The sequence below is a fragment of the Micrasema longulum genome, unplaced genomic scaffold (genome assembly GCF_059751315.1).
Source record: "Micrasema longulum isolate JH-2025_06_02 unplaced genomic scaffold, ASM5975131v1 h1tg000728l, whole genome shotgun sequence".
Lineage (NCBI taxonomy): Eukaryota > Metazoa > Arthropoda > Insecta > Trichoptera > Brachycentridae > Micrasema > Micrasema longulum.
In genome coordinates this window covers 15,356-33,673 of record NW_028277923.1, presented here as the reverse complement: position 1 = coordinate 33,673, position 18,318 = coordinate 15,356, and the positions used below count along the sequence as shown (strand labels likewise).

The 18,318-nt window shown below is 31.4% G+C and overlaps 1 protein-coding gene across 1 annotated transcript in view; it reads right to left on the bottom strand.

Annotated features, from left to right (window-relative positions):
- Positions 1-17,939, bottom strand: part of kay (transcription factor kayak) — a 33,883-nt gene extending 15,944 nt beyond the window's left edge. The window contains exon 1 of the mRNA XM_088230053.1: positions 17,663-17,939. The gene's annotated coding sequence lies outside the window, so the exon portion shown is untranslated. The remainder of the gene's footprint in view (positions 1-17,662) is intronic.
- Positions 17,940-18,318: the final 379 nt, after the last annotated feature.

The following is an 18,318-nucleotide window of genomic DNA, read 5'->3' as shown; positions in this document are numbered from 1 at the left end:
GTTATTATTGTGTTTTTTTTATTATTTTTTATTGTTTACTTTTTAAAATCATTCTTATATTGTTGAAATTCTATTCGTCGATGCGTTTTTTAGGTGCAAGACTTTTTGTGATGTTAGCTATCATATTATTTTTATCATATTATGTAAATGTTATCAACTATCAAATATCTAAATTTAGTAAATGGGGTCTAAAATTTCAACCGTCCATGCGCTCAGTAGCTGCAAGACTTGTTGTAATCTAACTTCTATTTTTATAAATTTGCTTTTTTTCTCGTTTTTTTAAAATATCACATTGTCAAATAAAATGTTTATAAATAAAAATGTAAATAGGGGCTAGATTTCTTACTGTCCATGTGCTCTGTAGCTGCAAGACGTGCTGTTATCGAGCTCCTATATATCATAATTATAATATATCATAATTGGAGACGAGGAACTAGAATCCCAACCGTCCATGCGCTCTGTAGCTGCAAGACGTGCTGGGATATTTATTTATTGTGCAGCGCCCTTGAGGTGATTTTCACAAAAATGGCGCTGTATAAATTATCCAAACATTATTACAATAAATTATATCTGTACCTTACAGGATAAAACACGGGAGTCCACTTTTTACCGTTTTGAAGTTAAACATGCAGAAATTATCGCAAAAAGCTATTTTATACGCGAATAAAACACCTACTGAAAAGTCTACTTTCGTCGTTAAAATGATTTTTTTTAATTGAAATAAAAATTAAAATCTTAAGTCCACTTTGTTTTAATACAAAAAACATCAGTAGTTCCAGATACGCTATTTTAATGTGCACTATTATTACCGAAAAAAAAAACTTTATTTTACATTGAAAGTTATTTATTTTTATCATTACATAAATGCAGTTCCACCAAGAAATTTTAGAAGAAAAAGTCAATCTATTAACAAACATGATCATAAAACAAACGGCTCTGAATGCACATTGGATGAAATACCACTAAGCTATACTTGTAAATATTCTAAACTAGTTCGAAGTTTACTCATTCGATTGTTGAACTATAATAGTTTATACATGATGTTTATAACTACGTATGTTTATCTAATATCAACATAAATGCACTAAAAAGTATGGATGCCTAACAAACTCTAAATGCGCACGTATCTAAGTGCATATAAGGAACATCGACCATTGAATCATATTTATTTACTTAAATTAATATTATTGTTTTGAAACACGTTCAGGGCGGTCGGCGAATGTTGTAAAAGGGTTCTTCATAGACTTTGTCGTGTGGCAGTCACGTGTTGTGCAATAAAAACAATGATTTAAACGCGAGAGTTGATTTTTAAATGTCTGAATCACCACACCACTATGTTTTGCATCGCAGCTTGTGGTGAAGTATAATTATTATATAGCTCACAGGATGTGACTCACGACCAAATGAAAAATATTAGTTAAATAAAAACATAGATAATTATTTTTCCAGTAACAGTGATTCACCGGGACATGTGGGCGAAATACTAATTTGAGTAAATATTTGAGCACGTTTTTTAAATAAAAATATTTTGTGTAGCTACATAATAATTTAGTGTTTTTCTGTTTCACATTTTTTTATCTCAACATATATTAATAAATTACATTATCATTAATTGGTAGGTTAAATAAATAAATGATAATGCATCTTCTAAATCAATTATAAATCAATAATAAGGAGCAAAATAACCATTTCACAATATTGCATATTCATAATATTGCAACGTAAGATTAAGCAATACTGACGCTATTATTTGATTACTTTAACGGGTAATTAAACAAAATCATCCTAACACGTTAATTGATTACGATAATCACGTGTAAATAAATAATAACGGGTGATAAAAGCGAGTTGCGGAATATCACTAATCATCAAAAGGCTGTTTATAATAATAATGATATTAAAATAATGGAGTCGGTTCAACGGATCTGATTCACCGTGTGATGTGGCTGAAGCGTGCCGCTGTATTACTCATTTTCTGGTAAACCTTTGTCCCGATACTCGGTCTACTCCCACCGGCAGATAGCGACGCACAAACCCGACTCGTCGAAGAATCTCTCAAACTCACTCGTCGTGTCCGAGATGGTAATGGCGCGGTGGCTCCAGGCGCGGCTCGACTGTGGACTGTGGACACGTGGACACGTGGACAGTCTCCCTTCTCCTGGACGCGGACGGTCTCGTGCAGTGCACCAACGGGCGACACGCCCTAGCGTATTATTTCCAGGCCATGAAAACGTGTCAAAAACTGAAGAAATTTTCTCTTTCATCATCATATCCTCAATGCTGTAAAGGACATTACATTGGAACACAAAATGCAGCATACACATCTTACACTTTGGGTACCAGTCTAGAGAAGTGATATATTTCGCCTCATCAGAGAACACTTTCCATTCCTCGACTTAGCACATTTTTCAGCTATTCTTTTTTATTCAAAACGCTAGATTTTCGAATGAGCTACCTCTTTATATAAATAATGCACCTTTTCTAGACACCTTCAAGAAACGCCTGAAACATTACAATATATCCTTAGAACCCTGAACTCCCTTCATTTTTAAATTTATTTTAAATGTTTATTTTTATCCCTTCTCTTTCCTTGGTTCCTCTTTCTCTCTCCTTCCAAACTCTTTACCCGATTCCACATCTTTCATCCTTTAATATGTATAACATTATGTACTTTTACTTTAGTTATTAAGTGCAAGCCTTATCTCACATAAAAAAAACAGCTGTTATTTTTCATTGATTAGGTATGTATGCAACTCAGCGGGACTTTAATTTAAGAATTTTTTTGTAAATATTTTTGAAAAAAAAAAATTTAAAAAAAAAAGGTTTTCTCCTGTATGTATCTGTTGATATATATTTTGTTTTTTAGTACAATTTTTGACCAACTCTTCTTTTGACCAGTCTGTTTTTTGGTTGGCTGGAAGATATTGCTTTCAGCAATAAGTCCGCTAAATGACTTATTCTTTGTACTTAAAGATTAAAAAATATTTTTAAAAAAATATTAAAAAATTATTATAAATTTTTGTTATTAGTTTTATTAAATCAGTTCTGTATCATCTGTTGATGGGAGGAGAGTTCTCATGAAACTACAATAGTTTTATTTGGATAAAATAAACTTAAATGTGTAACACTAATAACAACGTTCTTATTTTCTAATAATTTATCACGAAATGTTACGATTACGAAGTGAATGCCGATTCGATCAATTTCCCTTTCGGGATTTTCACCTGAGAGTAGCCACCGAGTCGTCATCAGACACAGAATTGTATTCTTCACCCCCCTGAACACAGACAACCCGGGCCGCGATTATGAATGGCTATCTTCATCGGTATATACTGAGACAGTATACACTAATATCGATATTTATGTACGAAAGTGTGTATATTTGCATTGAAATTCAAAGTGTCTTCGTCTGTAACCATGTGAATTGAACATGTTTAGAAAAAAAAATGTAAACATTTTCTATTTTTTTACACTGAAAACTTAATTTTTAAAAAATTAACTCTGCAGATAAATTTTAACTTCCCGTCGTAATCGAGGCCCCGGTGTACTGATCGATATGCGTCTGGCCGTCCACACGATCGGTAACGTTGTTTTCCGACACCATATTACGCCTCTATTTCTTTATTCTTCATTCCGAAATTTTCTTTGCTGTATTTTTGTATTTTTTGTTACACATGTAAAAAAAAATCACTTATGCATATTTTTGTTTATGTTTCAGTAAAAGGTGTGATATTTTTAATTCCTATTTGGACACATTTTTTTTTATTACTCATATTTACTCACGCATAGATTTTTTTTATTTTTGTATATTTTGTTACCCATGGCATGTAAAACAATGTTTGTCATTCGTATATTTATTACCTTATTTTCGTATATTTATGTGACTTATTACTTTACTACTATTTTTTTATCACTTGTGCGAAATGTGTAAAGCCCAAAAGGCGTGTAAATGAATAATTAAATACTATCATCAACAACATCAAACATATCATAAATCAGACGGGATTAAAACATTTTAAAATCCGTAATTAGTTAACGATATTCGAAGTGTAACGTGAAATACTCGCGAATTCTAAAGCTGTGTAGACGGTTTGCGGTTAAGCGGACATTGAACTAAAAATCTCTATGCAAACACACGCTTTAATTTTCCGCTTGCGCCCATCTTTACTCCGCGATGAGTCAGTGTAAAGGGAAAATGGTGACATACGAAACCGTTATGAGACTCTTAAGTCTTAACAAGAGAATCGTTATTGGTGTGACAAATCGTCCCCGTTGTCTGGTCCGGTATTGGAAGGATACCAGTTAAGAGTATTAACATAGTCTTTTCTAAACATATCAAGATGCCAAAAAACTTGAATAGCACATCACGTAATATTGAATTAAACAATGACCAGAGAAAGCAGACATAAATTTGCGATATCCGTATTTTGTAAAAATAATTGATCTTTAAACATAGGGAGAATGGTGAATGTTACATAGTGTGTAAATGTATTAATTAATCCAGTCAATATATTTGTTTATTATTTTTTTTCCACATAATAAACAATGGTTAATGATAAAAATAATGTGACCTCACTGGGGTTACCCGTGCCGAGGACACTTAACTTAATTGTGAGAATATACAGAGAAGACTTAATATAATTAACACGCGTATGTCATAAGCCTGTTACTAAGTATTTTATGTATATTCCATTCTCAAAAATGTTTTTCCTTTCTTTTGTAATAAATGGAATCCAGCCTTTGTTTTGACATGCTCAAAATGTGGACCATTCGGTAGGATTCAAATTTCGCTAAAAACATACCGCAGAAATGAAATATTTGCAACGAATGAAGATATTATGATGTACGAAGCCCATGTCAAAAGTAAATTGAGTTACATGATCGTTTTCTGGGAAACTGGTAACAAGACAGACATAATAAGAATACAAATACAACAAAATAAAATTCTTAAACTAACATACAACCTACCCTACCTGACCTTTACGACTGAACTGTACAAAAAAACACACCAGTTTGACATAAACCACTTGACTAAAATTGAGACCTTAAAAATTGTGCACAAAATAACACTGGGAAACATACAAGACGACGGCATAATATAAGTCAAAAATGCTGACATACACAAATATAACACCAGACAACAACAACACTATCATATTGAAAAAGCAAAGATAAACACAGGACAGTCAAAAATACTACATAATGGACTTAAACACTACAACGACCTACCTTACTACTTGAAAACTTTTACTGGAGACAAATTTAAAATCAATCTGAAAAAGCACATGATGACTGAACTAACTAGACTAGACGATACATAAAATGACTAGACAATTTTAAATTTCTAATGTAACCCTAACGGGTTTTAGAAAATTGTAAATAAATAAAAATAAAAATTAAAAAAAATATTCTTAAAAATATTCAAAAATAGTTTGATGTTAATTATTGAAGACATAATGTAAGATAACTAACTTAGAATACATAAAAAAAAACAAAAAAAATGCTCTTATTTCTTTTTAAAAACCAAAATTCAAGTTTTTTCTTTAATAACTTTTCTGTTCAATTCATTATCTTCAAACAACAAGAACAAATGTCACTTTGAAATACTTTGTCTTTATACGAGTACCTAACAATGAACCCGTGTTTAGTCTAAATTTCAAGAGGCGTAATCTGCCGGTCGAAAAGTAATAATTTTATTTTAGTTATAAAAACTAAGTAATTTTTTTAATTTAAATTTATTTCAACAGAGAGGGAAAAAGTTTTCGAGAAGAAATTTGGAAGTCTAGGCATTTACAGGGCTTATGACCTGTCATTGGAATGTTACACAGTGTGTAAAGTGGCCACTTAAACCAGCTGGCTGGTGTCCAATGACAGGTCATAAGCCCTGTAAATGCCTAGACTTCCAAATTTCTTCTCGAAAACTTTTTCCCTCTCTGTTGAAATAAATTTAAATATGAACAACTCCCTAGGGAGGAAATCCAGCCAGTCTGCAAGAATTTGGACATAATCAAACATTGTTGAATTACTACCTGGTAAAAGAAGAAGTATAAAAATTGGAAAATTGTTTCCAGGCGTTGCCTAGTAGGTGATTTGGTTCAGCCGGATGAATCTCACCCACGTGATAAAGGTTTCAGCTCTTTCACTTCACAAAAGTCAACAGATGGAAGAGTTGAGGAAATGTGGATGTTCAAACATGGGCAGAATGGTGAATGTTACACAGTATGTAAAGTGGCCACTTAAACCAGCCAATGACAGGTCATAAGCCCTGTAAATGCCTAGACTTCCAAATTTCTTCTCGAAAACTTTTTCCCTCTCTGTTGAAATAAATTTAAATATGAACAACTCCCTAGGGAGGAAATCCAGCCAGTCTGCAAGCATTTGGACATAATCAAACATTGTTTAATTTTTTTAAAATCAGAAATACCTTAGAAAATCATGTTTTTTGTCTAATTTTATTTCAACCATGCGGTTTTAAAAGAATGACGTTTTAAAATGACAAAATAATGTGATTCTCATCTTTTAATCAGACCACGTCGTAAAGTGAATCAAAATGAATTGAATTTTACCTAAATTATCACAATGACGTTATACATGTATATGGGTCTTATAATTATTATTGATATTGAATAAAAATACCACCTGATCCATGATAATGATTTCTCAGCTAATTTTTATTTGTTATAATAACCTAATGCTCATTATATGCATTCAGTTGCATTCCCGGCACTGGATCGTGACGCGCTTAGCAAATCTTTCAAGGTAATAAATACTATTACGATGCAGTCTCCGGTCAGGTTTATTGTAATTGTTTGTGTACGATATTTTATTGGTAAAACAAAGAAGTCAGTGGCGACTAGCGACCTCGGAAGTGGGACGGATGAAGGATTGCAATACGTTAAGAAGTCTTGGGTTTGATTCCTGTGAAAACGTAGGTACGGCAAGAAGATTACGTATTATTGTTAGTTTCCACACGTTTAGATTAAAATAATCAATTATGCTGATAAAGCATGCTTCACCCTCCTTATACCATGGTATTACGCGTTTTGCCAAGGTGATACTGAACACGTGTGCCTAGTGTTTATTTTTCATACATCACTAGCAAACGATCGTGACCGATACGGTCAGACTATTGGTGCAATTCGTGGCACATGATGGATTGTACCTGTAGCGCAATCACAAAAAACTATCGACGTGCTAATAAGCGACGTGATAACAATTTCTCATCATTGTTGTTTATCGTATTCGCGATCACAATGGAACATCCGTGAACGCCTAATATTATGTCAAAATATTTACGTTTCGCGACGTATAATCCTGCTGCACAATCACATATTTTAATTTCACCGGTGTAAATATGGAAAATATTCCAAAACCGCTATTTTCATTTATTTATTATTTATCATGCTATTTATTGCATTTAGCTGGCGGTTGGCAAACCAAATGTCAAGCAGTCGCCATAATATTTGTAATTTAATTTTTACTCATTTGTATTAGATACTCATTACTATTTTGCAAATGCAATATATTGTATTATTTTTTATAGTAAACGCCGATTTTTCGCCAGCGAACTGTATTTATTTACGAGGAAAACCAAAAACAAACCGACACGAGCGTTGACATAGAGATTGCACACGCGTTGACTTATGACTGCGATAACTTAAGCATGTTCATTATTGTTTATTTATTTGACACTTAATATGCATACGAGTATACAATAAATATACATATAAGGGCGGGCATATTGCCTTAAGGCAATTTCTTCCTACCTACCCAAACCATTCAGTTTGAGAAAATTATAAATACATGGACATATTGAATCTTACAATTTTATACAAAAATTAAAAGCAATGATTAACAAAAATAAATATATATATAAGAAAAAATAGCACTTTACTATGAAGAGAGGAGAGGGGATGGGAAGGAAAGAAGAAGGATAAAGGAACAATTTAAATATTTAGATAGTGACGTTTCAATATTGACTTAAATGTAAATAATGAAGGGCGTCTATAACATTAGTGGATAGATTATTCCACAATCGAGCGGCTCCTACTGTGAAAGAGGAGGCAAAAAAATTGTTCATTATACAAATGCTTAGCATGTTTTTAAGCACGACGATAGTTATTTGTGATTGAACACGGACATGACACCGAAAGAAGAAATACATTTATTTTATTTCAAAGCACCGTAGTTCATTGGCAATGACGTGTCTATATATGTGTGAACGTTCAGGAAACAGTATTTGACGGAACCTCGGATTTGTTCGGGGGGATTAGGTGCGGCCATGCTCAGTCTTATCGTTTTCTCGAATTGCTGATACATGTACCGGGTTTAACGAGTGTTAAACAAACAACGATGATTATTTAATATCCTTCCATCCATTGCGGTGTTCTCGGCCCTGCGGCGGATGCGTGAAGTGAGGTAATGAGACCTTATCTAATCGAGGTTTGAGTGAATTGGTGCGGTTATCAGGTGTATGGTGTATGGAGTGTGGAGTGTGGGGGGTTATGCCTATAAAACCGAACGTAGGTACCTACCCGAAATGTTGTAAATTTCAATCGTATCGTATCAAATATGCGGGGCGTTACCGTGTGTTTACATAAATACGTCAAATATACCAATGGTCTATTTTTTACACTACAATTTGTATGAAATTGCGATTCATAAGTATTGATTTCATATTTTTTTCTCTTGTTACACATTGAAAAAACATGAAAATTACAACTTCACTCCACCCGGTCGATTTTAACTCACGTGACCGGTATATATAAATATTATCCATGTAAAATATGAGATAATAATGTACCCGCATAAAATCATATTCTCATTCGGAGATCTACCAAATAAAATAAATGAATTTTTCAGTACACAGTATACAAAATAAATTCACGCTGTCTAGAAATAAGCGAAGAATTCAATGCATGTTTCCTGGAAGACGTGTTTTTTATTTCTTTATTTTAACGTCTATTTATTTATTTATTTATTCTTTTAATGTCTAACAAGACATAATTTAAATTGTACATTGGTGGATTTATTGGCAAATGGCAACTTCTTCCTACCAATGATGATGATTTCACCAAATAAAGGTATTATTTAGTTAATTTAAGTTGTTTTTTTATTGCTCTAAAAAACTTATAATTTATAAAGTACTAATGTTGTATTATTTCTATTATTATTATTATTATTATCTAGTTATTCTCAACTTTACTGTATCATCAATATTTTGAGTTTGTCCAAATTTTTGCAGACAAGGACTGGATTTAACTCCCTTGGGAGCTGTTAACATTAACATATTACAACAGAGATAAAGAACATTTTAGAGAAGGTAATATAGAAGTAAATAGATGTTCAAATAAGGGCAGAATGGTGAATGTTACACAGTGTGTAAAGTGGCCACTTAAACCAGCCATTGACAGGTCATAAGCCCTGTAGATGCCTAGACTTCTATATTACCTTCTCTAAAAATGTTCTTCATCTCTGTTGTAATATGTTACTGTATCATATTTATATTTAGAACATAAGATTTTCTCATGGTTATTGTTATCTTTTATTTAGAGATGTTATTTTAATTCTTTTATTTTATTTTCTTTTATTCAGGAAACATACAGTACAGTTACAAAGTTTAATATTTTACACAATTAGACTTAATTCTAATGGACCAGTGAAGTTTCCATATTATAAAGCAATTATATGTAAGGTTAATTATGAAAGTATAAAAAAGAGAAGGAAAAAGAAAAACTTAAATGAAAGTTGTTTAAAAATTAAAATTTAAGTTAAAAAAAGATATTTTAAAGTTTGTAGTTTGTACTGAGTATTTACAAATGGAAATAGTATTAAAAATGAAGAAAATTTTTAAGAGTAATTAAAAATTGAAATAAAGAATGAAAAACATGCTCAGATGTAAAAAATAAATTAAATAGTAATAACATTTTTTAAAAAAAAGGAAAAACATAAATATACACATATTTATTTTAAGGGATTCAAAGAAACGATGAGAAGAATCTTTAATAAGACAATAAATTTAGGTCAATTTAAAAAATATCTTCAAAATTAATGACACATTATAGTAAGAGCAGCAATATATTGATTTTATTTACATATATAATATAAGTAATTAAAAGTAGTTTAAAAGTATAAAAACATGCCAATGCAGCAGAGAAAAAAGAAAAAATAAAGAAAGAATATGTTACTGTATAATATTTATAATTAGAACATAAGATTTTCTCATGGTTATTGTTTACACTTTTATTTAGAGCTGTTATGTTTCTTTTTGTTTTTTGTATTATATGTTCAATTGTTTAGTTTTAATTATTCTATTATTTCATATTATTTACTACATAATAATTGTGCACTGCTGTGATTATTTCTGTAAAACATTTTTTGTGCGCTTGTGGATATTGAGCGTTGATGTGGAAATAAACAAATAAATATGTTTAACTTCAGACGAGAGGGGATAGATATATTTAAGGAATAATCTGAAAATACGCATAATAACCGAAAATATCGACGGATTACGATACCCCGATCTACGCGACATAGATAAAATCTCTAATTTTAATAACAACTTTATTTTCGTTATGAGCACACGTTGAATAGCGCGCCATATTTTTGACTTGTTTACGGACGATAAGGCGGTTCGTTGAGTTTTCACCGATACAAAATGTTTGATGCAACGCTAAGTTTTTAAAATCAACAGATAGAATTTAAAAACTCACCCTTATTAGCCCCCTTAGTTAGACCCTGTACATTGTGATAAAACAATAAATATTTTTTATATAATAGAATATTCTCTTAAAAGTATACCGCCAACACATGTTTCAATAATTTGTCTCACTCTGTTCCATTGAAATATTTCGTATTGAATTTTTTAAACTTATTTTTAAATGTACCTACACTTAAGATAATATTTAGTTTTATATAAATTACCCTTACACTGTATAATGTTCACCAGTCTGAAGATGCCCATTAGAGGGTGAAAGCGCTAATTGGTCAAAATAAATAAGTGGAAGTGTACCAAGTATTTTTTAAATTAATAACTTATATACGCAACTATTATGGGGAGCAGGATATCAAAATGACATAAACAGACTACAAAGACAACAAAATAAAATATTAAAGTTAGTATATGACCTTCCCTATTTAACTGCAACTAGAGAACTTTTTAAACAAACTAAGCAATTAAATATAATTGAACTCTTTTAACTAGAATCATTAAAATTTATCCATAAATTAGCCACTAATGTAATTGTAGACGAAGAACTAAAACTTGTAAAAAATTGTTGTCAACATGGACATAATACGAAAATATCAGACAAATACCATATACAACTTTCTAAAACAAGACAAGGACAATCAAGACTAATGAACCAGGGACTGAAATTATACAATAAATTACCAGACAAAACTAAACAAAAGACTCAGACAAACTTTTCAAAAGATGTAAAAAATATTATTTTTAACAACAGAGTATAAATGAAAAATGTAAATATTATTTTATGTAAAATGAATGTAATAATCCGTAAGGGTTTATAAATAAATTTTCAAATGAAAAAAAAATTATAAAAATATGTAAATATAAGTATGTAATTGTTTTACAAAATATATAAAGTGATAATATATTAAAATATTTCATATTAATCCAGACGGGAATCGTACAAGAAAGCACATAAAAGTGAATTTTAAAAATATCATTTTTGCGCAATAATATTTACTTTAAAATGATTCGTAGTTGCAATACTAGAACAGTAATAAAATGATAATAATGGGAACAACGGATGCTTTGATCCTTTCAATACAGCGAAGTTGTATTTGCAAATGTGTGGGCAGACTATACATTTGGGCCTGTGCGCAGTATAAACAATATACAATATTGTATAAGTACGTATCTAAGGAGCGCGAGCGATAACAGTTTCAGGAGCGAGTTGGCACAGGTAAGTAATTGTTTTACCTGAGAGGCCATTGTGCTGAGAATGGATATCCAAATCCGATACCTACACGCATTTCAGCATGAATGGACTTGTTTTACTAAAATACTTGACAGGAATGTAGCCTCAGTGTGAGCTGTACGACACTAATTAAGATAATTTCAAGGAATTCGTAATATTACCTACAGTTAGTCCACAGACAAATTATCGCATTTTAAGTCAACAAAATCAACCATTAGGAATACAGTATTTAAGAAAATAATAATATATACTATTTAAGAAAAATGTTTGCAATTGGTTGCTGCACATCGATAGGGACGAGGTTGTCCATTTTTTTAAAGTTCGAGGTTGGCAATTAGAAAAAATTGACAAATCTGCTTTCCTTCCATACTTTTACTTTTATTTGCTTTTTATATATTTTGATATTTTTATGTTTTTTCCATTATGTATTTTTATGTTTTTTTCATTATGAATTTTTGTATTATTTAATTTAGCACTCAATCTACTTATTACTCCTATTTCTTACTACAGTGTATAGTGAGTTTATAGAAATCATATCTCAATTACGTTTTTATATTTATTCTTTTTCTATTGATTTCAATGATACTATTATTCTGTTTTTTTCAATACTACTATATTTTGCTATTTTACTTTTATTTTGTCGATTTCCATGATAATGTTATTTTGTATATTTGATTATGTATGAATCTAAATTTGTATAATTTATAATATACATTAGGCGAGAGTGTAAATCTGAGTCAAGTATAATTGATAGGATTAAAAAGGGTATCTGAGATGGTTTGGTCACGTAAAACGAATGAACGACGAAAGAATGGTAAAACAAGTATATATGACGAAAATGAACGGTAACGTGAGACGAGGACGACCAAGGAAGACGTGACATGATCAGATAAACCATAATCTTTAGTCTGGTCATGTCAAAAGCAGACAGAACCGAAGGGCATGTATGACAAGATGTCTGGATGCGGAAGAAGCTAGGAATGTATGCCAGGATAGACGTGTGTGGCGGTCCATTCTCTCTGCCTACCCCTACGGGGAAATGGCGTGATGGTAGTAGTAGTACATTTTAATATTTATGTCTGTATTTTTTTCAAATTGTATTCAACGGAATTTTATTATTTATTACTAATACCTTTTTTTCGGGATTTTTATTATATTGCATCACATGTCATTATATTTGAATCCAATTAATTTTACCATGCATTTTTTATTGTTATTCATTATGGCTTGACACGGGCATAGCCTAAAAAGTCTTAATAAGTTAACTTATATTTAAATTAGTGTAATTTTGAATGCATAAATAAATAGGTCTGATATAGGCTCGTGCAGTGGTAGAGTCGACAACTCTGAATCCAATATCGATAGATCGGAAGCGACTACATTTCATTTGAAGAAAATTCGAGAACGAAATCAATCATCGCAAAAAATAAATCAATTATATAATCAAAGCTGATATCTGGATTTGTATTACAATGAAACGGTGAGAGTTGGCGATGTTTGTTGAAACGATAAACGCGAATTTTTCATTGCAAACGTTTGAATATTTGTTTGATATTGGATCGGTATCGGATTGTACTTGTACATTTCGGATAAAAAAATCGATTTGATTCTAGATTTATCGATATGTATATTTATGTGAGTATATAGTACAAAGTCGACTCGAATTATCGAGATCCTTATAGATCTACGTAATCGACACAAGTGGAAAAAATTAATGTAGGTAACTGGTACCATATTTAACATTTTTCTATAGTGATAACTATGGTGCAATGAAAATTTTGATGACGAGACTGGCACATAAACTAATGACTATTTAAAATGTGTACGTTGAACGAGGCTGATTTCAGAGAGCTTAAAAAATTGCAGAATGATACACATGATTTACACAATTATATTATACATTACTAGCGGACCCGACAGACGTTGTCCTGCCAGAACGTTGGCTTGACTGCTATTACCTTGAAACAAGACTTTTTATTGATAAGCAGGAACCTAGGTACTTGTTTATGATTGAATTCTAAAACTAAAAATAATTCATTTTCAAATATAGAATTCTTTTTGCAAATGTCAAACTCGCCTCTTCTCACCAACATGGGTCCACTTTATTCATGAATGCGATTTTCGAAAATGTATTGAATGTCAGTCAATATTATTTTAGTATCAGCAAAAAGGCAATATAAAGAAATAAATGGGAATAATTTATGAGGAATGTAATGAAATAACCTGATTGGGATTCATAAAAAGCGAATTTTGTTTGTTAACATTCAAAAACAAAAACTTTTTTTAAACACAAAAAAACAACATCCTTCCATTTTTTTGGATATGCATTCTCGTCGAATGCAACCCGGGTAGGTCGATGAAAAAAATATTTATGCTTCTTACTTTTTCTACATATTCGATTGAAAAAATATATATTTACGAACACGCGCAGCGCAAAGATCTACATTTAGCTGGAAACCGCACTTAAATCGGTTAAGCCGTTTAGGAGTTCAGTGACATCACACGTACAGAAGAATTATATATATATATATATATATAAATGTACACAAGAATTGTTTTTTCTTTTATGTAATGGGAAACGTCAATGTAAATATATGTATTGAATTTATATAAAAATTGTGTTTGGTAGTAATAATGTACACTTATATTTTTTATCTGAATTGACTAAAAAATATATAAATAAAATTGCTAATAAATATAATATATTAATCAATATATTCTGACAAGTTTGAAATTATTAATATCGGTTATGTAAACAGTACGTACAGACTACAGACAGATATGGATGTAATATGGCAGGTGGAGAGACAAAACAAAACGTATTTAGTGGAACCACGTGATTTTGTTCACGTACTACGAGATAAGTTGTCGGGAACTCTTACAGCTCAATGTCAATATCGATTGGATTATTATTTTAATAATAAATTTAATTTACTATTAAAATAATTTAATAAAAGGCATTTGTGCCGTGTAAAAAATAAAAGTATCAATTCAATACGCGAGAAAACAGTATCAATTTCTCGCTAATTAAAACGAAATCGGCGTTTATTAGATGAATAAAATATTTTTTATATTACAAATTGCATGAATTGAAAACAGAACATATGAGCCATAAAAAATAACGTTAATATTGTTTATTATAGTATCTCATTACGGTAGGTAGGTAGATACTAGGTTGAATTCGAGCTCATACGCCAAATCGTTCCAAAAATTCACATCAATAAACGTCAGAATGTTTCGAGTATAAAAATTCAATAAAAAGTAATCAATTTATTTCGATAATTATTTAAAATAAACTTTGATTTTATGGCTCTAAAATTAGTCACTCTTTTGTGCATTAATATTAGCACAAAACTTATAGTTCTGGGAAAGACGGAAGTCCTTTTTTGTCATAATGATCAGACAAGTTTTTATTTCAATAACAAAAACTTTTTTCAGTGCTTTAGGCAATTCGAAATAACGCGTAGTTTATCACCTCGTTCAACAAATTTTGTTTACTCAAAATACTAACATTTAATATTTTAAAGGTGAACAATCTACGGGAAATTAAAATAAACTTAATTCTAACAATGTACCCAATAGACGAAACGAATTATTTTCTCAATAAATATTTTTTTAAATCAAGAAAATGTTGTTATTACCACCAGTTGTGACTCCAGAAGACAAATAATAAACTTTACAACGTAATTAAATATTGAAAGAAAAGTCTAATATTATCGTCGGCCCCAAAGGAAATCAATAAGAAGCGACAAAAATATGCTGTTTGGTAATTAATTCGCTTTATGTATATGATATTTATATCTATGTTAACCATTAGTTTCGTGATATTTCGCGTGCGGTAAAACAGAGGTACGCCCCATTAATATAATATAAGTCGGCGAAGACGCCGCGGCGTAAATCATTTAGGACTCGAGGAATTTATTTCAGCACATAAAACAAAAAGCAAAGGGCGATGTTCAAACCCAAACTGCGCATGTATCAGGAATACCTAATACTTCGCAAAAGGTTCAACAGTCCTCGTGTCATTGGCTGCAGGCGAGACACAAAGGATGTCCTCTCTTACAAAGGAAAATCGCCAACAAAGATACAATTATAAGACTTATTATTACACTTGGCATTTATTTCGCCGTAATAGTCATCACTTCCTTATCCGCACCTAATGGCGCATAGGGCACTGCATTAGTACACCAATTACGGGGTATCTGGGTATCTTTTTTGCTGCACGAGGCTGGATGACCAGTCTTTAGCTCGGATGCCAGTACAGGAACTATGAATTATTGTAGTGTAAATCCAACCCGAGACCTTCTTTCTCATGACAAACGCGCTGACCACGAGGCGTACAATATCGCAAATAGATATTATTGATTACCCTTTAATTTTCACAATCAACTCAATATATATTTCTACGGAGTAACTTAATTTTTTAATGATTTTTAGTTTATATTTCTGTAGGTAGGTGTGAGAGTGAAATGATGTTTCGGAAGAAACTTAAAACCCATTTGTTCTCTAAATCATTTGAATAAATTCTTAGCATGCGGTGACAAAGTACATTATTTTTCTTAAATTAAAAAGTTAAATTTTTAAAAAATTAAATTTATATCTTTATAAAATCACTTTGTAAAGCGCCCTTGAGGTATTATATTACGAAAATGGCGCTATATAAGTTATCCATAATAATAAGTAGGTACTTGAACATATTTTTAATAATTTGCATGCTGTGCAGTTGTAAGGGACCACTTGTCTAAAAATGTTTCGTAATGAATGAATGCGTGAGTTTATGAATGTTTTACTAGCAATATTTTGTAATTGTTCTAATAAAATCAAATGTGTTATCGAGTAAAATTTCATATTAACAATAGGTACTTACTTCAAATCAATAAGTAAATCATAAATAATTTAATGGGTTTTAAAGTGTTTGTGTACATTCATAATGTGTATCTAGTATCTACTGTCAGCACCTACCTAGCGCAATTTTCTCACTTATAGTATTTCGGAGAATATATTAATTACACCTTTCTGAAAATAATTGTATCTATGTTTAATACATAGTATCAATATATGTACCTATCTATATAAGGACCTTGTCCCAAAACCAGGTCAAGACAGACTTTGACGTCAAATTAACGGTGAAAATCACAGGAAAATGTTTTGGTGAACTTTGCTTTGCAATAAAAACTAATTACAAAATGGCGGGATCTAAATTATATTCGATAAATTAATAATTTAACGGGCCGGTAGGTGGATTCTTAGCAAAAAGAACCCGGTGTCAACATTTAATTGAATCGTGAATTAATTACGCAATATTGTGAAATAAATTATAAGCGTCATCTTAAGCCACGTCTTTGCGATTCATTGTGATAGTATTATTTTTTTAGCAATGCTAAAATTTAATTAAAAAATAATTTACTTTGTTGGATTTTTATATGGTTCTATTGAGCGTGTTGTCCAGGTGTTTATTGAAATTTATATGTATGTAATAATTTTTATTTGTAGTCTTTTTTAATAATATGCATGCTTCCACTTTCTATCATGTAGTATCCCAACTCAACTCAGAGCTCTTGGCCTCATAGAGTTAGGGATACGTTTTTTTTTTTGTAATATGTATCTTTATATAAATGAATAAATAAATAAACAAATAAACGTGTCGTTTCAGGTGAGTAACATTATGTTTTAAAAATTTCGTTATAATGTATTATAGAAATTTGTTTATATGATTATACCTGTAGGCGAAATAATCCAAATCAACTGGAACTGATGAACAAATTAGCACAAAGCCAGCACATACGCAGTAATGAGCGGGAACAATGAATGTTTAAAAAAACAAAGGATTCGCTCAACACTCGACACAACACGCGGACTGAAAAACACAACACAACAGAAAACACAATTTCCAAACAAGAAACACAAAGTAATACGCTTTTGAAATACAACAACAAAGTCTGCGCGAAGAGTGCGGAAGACACGTCCGGACAGAGCGAAGAACCGACGAGTATTAAATTATTTGTATGCGTTTGAAAAGCGTGAGGCGACGGCATGGGTTTTCCCTACACCAGACAGCTGATAAGGACAGCCGGCCCGATACTACGCTACAGCGGGGAGAAGAAGAGGGGGGGCGGCCGGACACCCCTGCGCCGGAGGAAGGGGGGTCAAACACCCGCGTGAAAAGAAAATCGCGCCCACAAATCAACGGCACTGAACGAAAATTTCTGAAAATGAATTCAGATACGAAAACAATTAAAAATAATTTTCTGTCTAGTGCCTCTATTATCCGCAGTGCTTGACCCCGCGCCAGCGAGACGTTTGACCCGACCGCCGAACAATGTCCTCGCATGAAAAAATAATAAAAATGCAATGAATTATTATGATCTCTCGCTGC